Source organism: Oncorhynchus mykiss, chromosome 22 (genome assembly GCF_057628025.1).
Source record: "Oncorhynchus mykiss isolate SJ-2025 chromosome 22, ASM5762802v1, whole genome shotgun sequence".
In the NCBI taxonomy this organism is placed as follows: domain Eukaryota; kingdom Metazoa; phylum Chordata; class Actinopteri; order Salmoniformes; family Salmonidae; genus Oncorhynchus; species Oncorhynchus mykiss.
This window is the reverse complement of record NC_143043.1, coordinates 18638960-18648025: the sequence shown is the minus strand read 5'-3', so window position 1 is coordinate 18648025 and position 9066 is coordinate 18638960.

Here is a 9066-nt window from a genome sequence, read left to right as displayed (position 1 = left end):
TTCTACTATGACTGACAAAATGAGAAAAAAAATCCAGTAAATCACATTGTAGGAGTTTTAATTAACTTATTTGCAAATGATGGTGGAAAATAAGTATTTGGTCACCTACAAACAAGTAAGATTTCTGGCTCTCACAGACCTGTAACTTCTTCTTTAAGAGGCTCCTCCGTCCTGCACTCGTTACCTGTATTAATGGCACATGTTTGAACTTATCAGTATAAAAGACACCTGTCCACAACCTCAAACAGTCACACTCCAAACTCCACAATGGCCAAGACCAAAGAGCTGTCAAAGGACACCAGAAACAAAATTGTAGAGATGCACCAGGCTGGGAAGACTGAATCTGCAATAGGTAAGCAGCTTGGTTTGAAGAAATCAACTGTGGGAGCAATTATTAGGAAATGGAAGACATACAGGACCACTGATCATCTCCCTCGATCTGGGGCTCCACACAAGATCTCACCCCGTGGGGTCAAAATGATCACAAGAACGGTGAGCAAAAATCCCAGAACCACACGGGGGGACCTAGTGAATGACCTGCAGAGAGCTGGGACCAAAGTAACAAAGCCTACCATCAGTAACACACTACGCCGCCAGGGACTCAAATCCTGCAGTGCCAGACGTGTCCCCCTGCTTAAGCCAGTACATGTCCAAGCCCGTCTGAAGTTTGCTAGAGAGCATTTGGATGATCCAGAAGAAGACTGGGAGAATGTCATATGGTCAGATGAAACCAAAATATAACTTTTTGGTAAAAACTCAACTCGTCGTGTTTGGAGGACAAAGAATGCTGAGTTGCATCCAAAGAACACCATACCTACTGTGAAGCACGGGGGTGGAAACATCATGCTTTGGGGCTGTTTTTCTGCAAAGGGGCCATGTATCGTGAGATTTTGAGTGAAAACCTCCTTCCATCAGCAAGGGCATTGAAGATTAAACGTGGCTGGGTCTTTCAGCATGACAATGATCCCAAACACACCGCCCGGGCAGCGAAGGAGTGGCTTCGTAAGAAGCATTTCAAGGTCCTGGAGTGGCCTAGCCAGTCTCCAGATCTCAACCCCATAGAAAATCTTTGGAGGGAGTTGAAAGTCCGTGTTGCCCAGCAACAGCCCCAAGACATCACTGCTCTAGAGGAGATCTGCATGGAGGAATGGGCCAAAATACCAGCAACAGTGTGTGAAAACCTTGTGAAGACTTACAGAAAACGTTTGACCTCTGTCATTGGCAACAAAGGGTATATAACAAAGTATTGAGATAAACTTTTGTTATTGACCAAATACTTATTTTCCACCATAATTTGAAAATTAATTCATAAAAAAATCATATTTTGTGTGTCATAGTTGAAGTGTACCTATGATGAAAATTACAGGCCTCTCTCATCTTTTTAAGTGGGAGAACTTGCACAATTGGTGGCTGACTAAATACTTTTTTGCCCCCACTGTACAAGTGTGGCTGAAATGTAGCCATAGTGGCCGTAGGCCTACACATCATTTGCGCCTACCAACACTCACAGATCAGCTCGACAGAATGAGCACCTCCAGGCTATCAATGATTCTTACATACTTCATAGATTAAACTTAAATAACTGGATCTATCAGCGACGTGTATTCATGGATGCCAAGGGAAGGGCTTCCCAAAGAAATTGACCAATAACATTTTAAAAAATAAATAAAATAATGTATCTATCATCTCTCAGTGTTTCATAATTTTCCTGCAATTTAAAAGTGGCTGAATGTACAGTAACTCACAGGAGAAAGCATCCAAGCGAGCAAAACAGTGACTTCTGTCTCTCTACAGTGCATTCAGAAAGTATTCATACCCCTTGACTTTTTCCAAATGTTGTTATGTTACAGGTTTATTCTAAAATTGATTAAAGTTTTTTTTCCCTCATCAAGCTATACACAATTCCCCATAATGAGAAAGCAAAAACAGGATTTTAGAAATGTTTGCAAATTTATGAAAAATAACAAAACAGAAATACTTTATTTACATAAGTATTCAGACCCTTTGCTATGAGACCCGAAATTGAGCTCAGGTGCATCCCGTTTCCATTGATCATCCTTGAGATGATTCTACAGCTTGGAGTCCACCTGTGGTATATTCAATTGATTGGACATGATTTGGAAAGGCACACACTTGTCTATGGTTCCACAGTTGACAGTGCATGTCTGAACAAAAACCAAGCCATGAGGTTGAAGGAATTTTCCCTAGAGCTCCACGACCAGATTGTGGCGAGGCACAGATCTCGGAAAGGTTACCAAATAATGTCTGCAGCATTGAAGGTCTCCAATAACACAGTGGCTCCAATAACACAAGAACCCAATGGTCACTCTGACAGAGCTCCAGAGTTCTCCTGTGGAGATGTGAGAACCTTCCAGAAGGACAACCATCTCTTCAGCACTCCACCAATCAGGCCTCTATGTTAGAGTGGCCAGATGGAAGCCACTCCTCAGTAAAAGGCACATGACAGCCCACTTGGAGTTTTCCAAAAGGCACCTAAAGCCTCTCAGACCATGAGAAATAAGATTCTCTGGTCTGATGAAACCTAGATTGAACTCTTTGGCCTGAATGCCAAGCGTCACGTCTGGAAGAAACTTGGCACCTCCCTGCGGTGAAGAATGGTGGTGGCATCATCATGTTGTGGGGATGTTTTTCAGCAGCAGGGACTGGGAGACTAGTCAAGATAGAGGGAAAGATGAACAGCGCAAAGTACAGTGAGATCCTTGATGAAAACCCGCTCCAGAGCGGTTCACCTTCCAACAGGACAGCGGCCCTAAGCACACAGCCAAGACAACGCAGGAGTGGCTTTGGGACAAGTCTCTGAATGTCCTTGAGTGTCCCAGCCAGAGCCCGGACTTGACCCCGATAGAACATCTCCGGGGAAACCTGAAAATAGCTTTACAGCGACTCTCCCCATCCTACCTGACAGAGCTTGAGAGGATCTGCAGAGAAGAATGGGAGAAACTCCCCAAATACAGGTGTGCCAAGCTTGTAGCATCATACCCAATAAGAATTGAGGCTGTAATCAATGCTAAAGGTGCTTCAAGGGTCTGAATACTTAGGTAAATGTGATATTTCAATGTTTTTTTATATATATAAAATGTGCCAAATATAAAAAAAAACAGTTTTTTTAAATACATTTTAGAATAGGGCTGTAATGTAACAAAATGTGGAAAAAGTCAAGGGGTCTGAATACTTTCCCGAATGCACTGTATGTGTAGGCCATCTATCTGATGCTGTCTGGTCCTAGCGAATATGACATTGTTGCCGCCAGTTGCATTGAATGCAAGGGAAGCCTGCAAGCATTTGGCCTCCCTTGATTAAAAAAGTGTAAAATTATAGCCAATCAGTATTGAGCTAAACTGAGTGAGATCAACTGTGAATGGTCCTGGCGCACCAAAAAAAGCTGTCAAGGGAAGGCAGTTTGGATTTGGCATCACTCCTATCAAATCACATCAAGAGCATACTGTACATCATTGACAGAAACAACTTTAACTTTGTTGCATCTCGTTGTGTTGTTGTCCTCCGGTGGCTAGCTAGAAAGCTAAAATTGTCCGTTTACTAAATTAGCCATGGAAGGAGATTAAATTTGGACTTGTGATTTTTTTTAATTCTCCGTACTGGCCAATGATTATAACGGCATTTCTGATCTAACCATTCATTTATCTAACCAGAAGTTAGAACCATGGACAGCCACATCATATTTAGTTTACGCTGATTGGACTAAAATGTTTTTTGATATCTTTTTGTTGCCACTGTATTAGACTAAGCAGAGGTGATTTGATGATGTTTAAATGTTGAAGTTGAAATGGTGCTGGAACAGTGGAGGCAGCTCCTGTTTTCTTTGTGACATGCGATAACTCTCAGTGGTTCTAAAATCAATAGTTGTTTAGTGGTCCGAAAATGTTGTAAACATTAACTTGCTTGACCACGCTGTAGGCCATGTAACTGTCTGTTACATGCAATATGCTGTGTGGACTTCACCAGACAAAGGTTGCTCTCCGGTTTTGTGATGAAACAAAGGTGTGGTTGAATTTATTCTGCCACTGTGTCTTCTTATTGTCTTGGCCTTATGCCTGTATATCACTTTGTCAAGGCATATGAACGAACAGGTTATAGAGCAAACAAGACAATTATCACAACACAGGTTGTAATATGGCCTTTTTTTTCTGGCTTCCCCAGTCCATAAGCTACATTTCTGTCCAATGTTTGACACTCCTTAATGAGCGTAACCTACAGTACGCCAAGCCACCACTTCTCCAGGTGTGCAATATTTTCTGTGGGAGACTTTCAGAAAAGCAAACAATCAAACTAAGTGCATATTCTATGTCCTACATGACCAATTTGAATCTGTTGCGAATGAAAGAAAATGACTATTCAGAGAGCAACGCACGCACGCACGCCACACACGCCAACACACAATAGCAAGAGAGCAGGGAGGGGCCAAACAAATAGGCTGTGTCATTTTCATAGTATTGACATCACATTATGACTGTGTGTGAATGCAAATGAATGATAAGAATGAACATTTGCCTACTTCTTTTAGTAGGCTACACATTGTATTGGTCCGATACTACTGCGACATACAGAATGTACAAAAATGTAGGCCAATTTAAAACGCAGTCATATACACAACTGTCATTATATGCACAAGAAAGCACACCACGTTGAAGAGAAGCGCCACGAAGAAGGCCAAGATGCGCTCATTAAAACAGCACACACCGTAACCATCGAAGAACAATGAGTGAGGTCCATGTGATTCCGTTTGCAAGCCACAATGAACTCCTGCTTCCCCTGGTTACATTTTTGGTAGATCCAACAATGACTTAACCTTGTTCATATCCAAAAAAGTTTGGGGTCTTGGGATCCATGGCACACAGAGCTTCCACCAGTTTATTATTTCCTTCGCTAAACTGTGATGACATTTCCCCAGTATCGCATCCAAAGTGCTGAAAAACGTATTTACACTCCCTCTCAGTGTCCACCATCATGCTGACCCACTGTGCATTCAACTAGGCTACATACTCTTGCATTTGGGCTGGTATGCTCGTGGCCTAGCTCCTGACATGCCTCCCAAAGCTTTTCGATTTTCAGCATCTTTTATAACAGTTTTTCAACACACCAATACATACTGCAGACAACTTTGACATTGGTGTGCAGATCAGTAGCTTCAGACTGTGGTAAATTGTTAGGATGGTCAAGGAGCCCCGGGATTTTGTGAGTCAGGTTAGCAATAAAAACTTAAAGCTCAGCTCTGTCACTGCTTTCAATAAACCTGTGACCTCAAGTCTCACATCTGTGCCTTATGCTCGAGTAGATTTGACCCCGTCCTGGGATCCAATGAGCATCCTACACAAGGTAATGAAGATGATACCTTATGACTTTGTATGACTATGTGCCCAATCAGAACGCATTTATGGATGCTGCTACCGTAGACTTGACAACATGATCCACATGGCCATGGGATGTTAGCACACCATGTTTTCTCTCAGCAATTGGGCATCGTTGGCAAGAGCGGGCACATAAGTAATCCATACCTAAGCCCCCAGGAAAACTTTGGCGGCTTACCCTTCACTCGTGAAATATCATTTTTTCCTAATCATCTCGCAAATCTCAATTCTAACTTTATGACCAAAATGATCCTATTTACATTTTGCAGTAAATTTGGACACTAGAATAAATGTTTCTGACTCGATTGAACATAGTCCATTTTCAAAAAGAGATGTTGCTTTTTTTGGTTCAGTTACCATTTCAAAAAGGATGTGGTTGAAGAGCCAGTTCAGTCAAAAACGGGATTTTGCTGTGTTTTATGTATATTTCCGCACTATGAGGTTGGAATAATACTGTGACATTGTGACATCACCAGGCTCTAAATTAGTTAATAGACCAATAAGAAAGACAGTTTCAAACCACTTTGCCACAGTTTTTCCCTCACCCCTCAGACCACTCCCAGACAGTCCTGGCAAAATTCTTGCTTGAGAAATTGCTCTTTGCGAACCATTTTAATTGAAATCAATCACAGTAAAGCTATTCAATTCTTACCCAGAAATGATTTGTTATGTTTATTTTTTTATTGTAGCGTGTCTTGTTAACAATATGTACAGTATGTTTAAAGTAGACAATATGACCATATGTTTGACAATATGTTCTATTTTATGACAAAATGGCATATCGATATACCGTACCAGTCAAAAGTTTGGACACACCTACTCATTCCAGGGATTTTCTTTATTTTGACTATTTTCTACATTGCAGAATAATAGTGAAGACATCAAAACTATAAAATAACACATATGGAATCATCTAGTAAGCAAAAAAGTGTTAAACAAATCAAAATATATTTTATATTTGAGATTCCTCAAAGTAGCCACCCTTTGCCTTGATGACAGCTTTGCACACTCTTGGCATTCTCTCAACCAGCTTCATGAAGTTATCACCTGGAATGCATTTCAATTAACAGGTGTGCCTTGTTAAATTGTGGAATTTCTTCCCTTTTTAATGCGTTTGAGTCAATCAGTTGTGTTGTGACAAGGTAGGGGTGGTATACAGAATACAGCCCTATTTGGTAAACAACCAAGTCCATATTATGGCAAAAACAGCTCAAATAAGCAAAGTCCATCATCAACATCAACAGTCCATCATTACTTTAAGACATGAAGGTCAGTCAATCTGGAAAATATCAATTACTTTGAAAGTTTATTCAAGTTCTGTCGCAAAAACCATCAAGTGCTATGATGAAACTGGCTTTCATGAGGACCTCCACAGGAAAGGAAGGCCCAGACTTATCTCTGCTGCAGAGGAAAGGTTAATTAGAGTTAACTGCAGATCAGATTGCAGCCCAAATAAATGTTTCACAGAGTTCAAGTAACAGACATATTTCATCATCAACTGTTCAGAGGAGACTGCGTGAATCAGGCCTTCGTGGTCGATTTGCTGTGAAGAAACCACTACTAAAGGACACCAATAATAAGAAGAGACTTGCTTGGGCCAAGAAACACAAGCAATGGACATTAGACTGGTGGAAATTTGTCCTTCGGTCTGATGAGTCCAAATGTTAGATTTTGGGGAGGAGGAGGTGTGATAGTGTGGGGGTGCTTTGCTGGTGATACTGTGATTTATTTAGAATTCAAGGCACCCTTAACCAGCATGGCTACCACAGCATTCTGCAGTGATACGCCATCCCATCTGGTTTGCGCTTATTTGGACTATCATTTGTTTTTTAACAGGACAATGATTCAAAACACACCTCCAGGCTGTGTCAGGGCTATTTAACCAAGTAGAGTGAAGGGGTGCTTTATCAGATGACCTGGCCTCCACAATCACCCGACCTCAACCCAATTGAGATGGTTTGGGATGAGTTGGATCGCAGAGTGAAGGAAAAGCAGCTAACAAGAGCTCAGCATATGTGGGAACTCCTTCAAGCCCGTTGGAAAAGCATTCCTCATGAAGCTGGTTGAGAGAATGCCAATAGTGTGCAAAGCTGTCATCAAGGCAAAGGGTGGCTACTTCGAAGAATGTAAAATCTAAAATATATTTTTATTTGTTTAATGTTTTGCTTACTACATGATTCCATGTGTTATTTCATAGTTTTGATGTCTTCACTATTATTCTACAGCGTAGAAGATAATCAAAATAAAGAAAAACCCTGGAATGAGTAGGTGAGTCCAAACTTTTGACTGGTACTGTACATCAATGCTTGTGGTTGATATGTTAGTCCTTAGGAAATTGATCAGCTGACCATTTAAAAAAATATATATACACAAGATTGATTAGGTCAGAGTTCAGAATTATATAAAGTTTAGAGTTCATATGGGTCTTATATTTATACTTCAGACATGGCTTCACTAACTTGCTATCTGAGCAATGCCTTGGGGTATAAGGAAAAGTGGGACATCGTACTCATTTTTCGTAAACAATGTTATTTGGGGACTTGTGACTTTGCAGAAATTAAAGCAAAGCCCTTCACACTATTGATTTACTCACTGACTTGTGAAGTGAACACAATCCATATGGGTTTCAAACAGTGACTAGAATGTCTTTTCCCCACTTCTAAAGCCTATCGGATCCAATTTCCTAAAGGCAGACGGACTGTATGGGAACTGCATCGAAAGAGGCCAGCCACATTACCTCTGTAGAGGAATAGGAAATAAAACCAGTTCACAATAAAATAGAAAACATTCTAGTTGTAAGGAAAATAGCCCATAGGATGAATTTCCATGTGCAACGGCTATTAAGTTTCAGCCACTGGAAAGCAATTTACTCTCATAAACAATTACGGTCATGGCTGGGCAATTTACCAGGTTGTTTTACGGACATCTAAAATAAATACTGAGACCCAATGATGCAGAAAACAGATCCAAGGTCTTTATTTCAGCACAGGGAGGTTTTGGCTAATCGGGTAAAAGCAGTCTGGAAACATTCTGGTTTAAAGATGGGTTCATATTTGTGGATGGCAAGCACCACACTCCTAACAAATGCTTCACATCACCTAAGACATTCTTTATCAGGCTTATGTTTGAGATCCAAATGCTGATCAATACATAGATAATTATTATGAAGTTAGATTGACTTTTAGATTTGATTAGATTGCTCAACAGCAATGGAAAAGTTGACCAACATTGACCTACATCAAATACTTATTTTAGGTAGGTCAAAGACACTTGAAATCTTATAGTGGGGAGAGTGGAAGCCTTATATGCCCCTACAGTTAGTTTCTCAGTGTTGCTTTTCCTAATGGTAATTTGTCTAGTGTTCATCTTAACCATCCACACCAGTTAACCATCCACACCACACCGGTGTTTTGTTCAATTTCACTCCGACTTTAAGATGCTGCAGTAGCTGGATAACTGTTTTTCATCTGTTTGGTATAATACAGAAGTATAGCGTACTATATTTTTATATCCTTGTACACAATTTTTAATAACTGCACCCCTATATTCACAATAGCATTATATCCGTGCTCTTTAACCTGTGCCAGTAGGCCGGAGAGATAGCATAGCATGGCCATAGAAGTGTGGTGCAAGGGAAAATAACCTCTCACTCAACATCAACAAAACAAAGGAGCTTGGA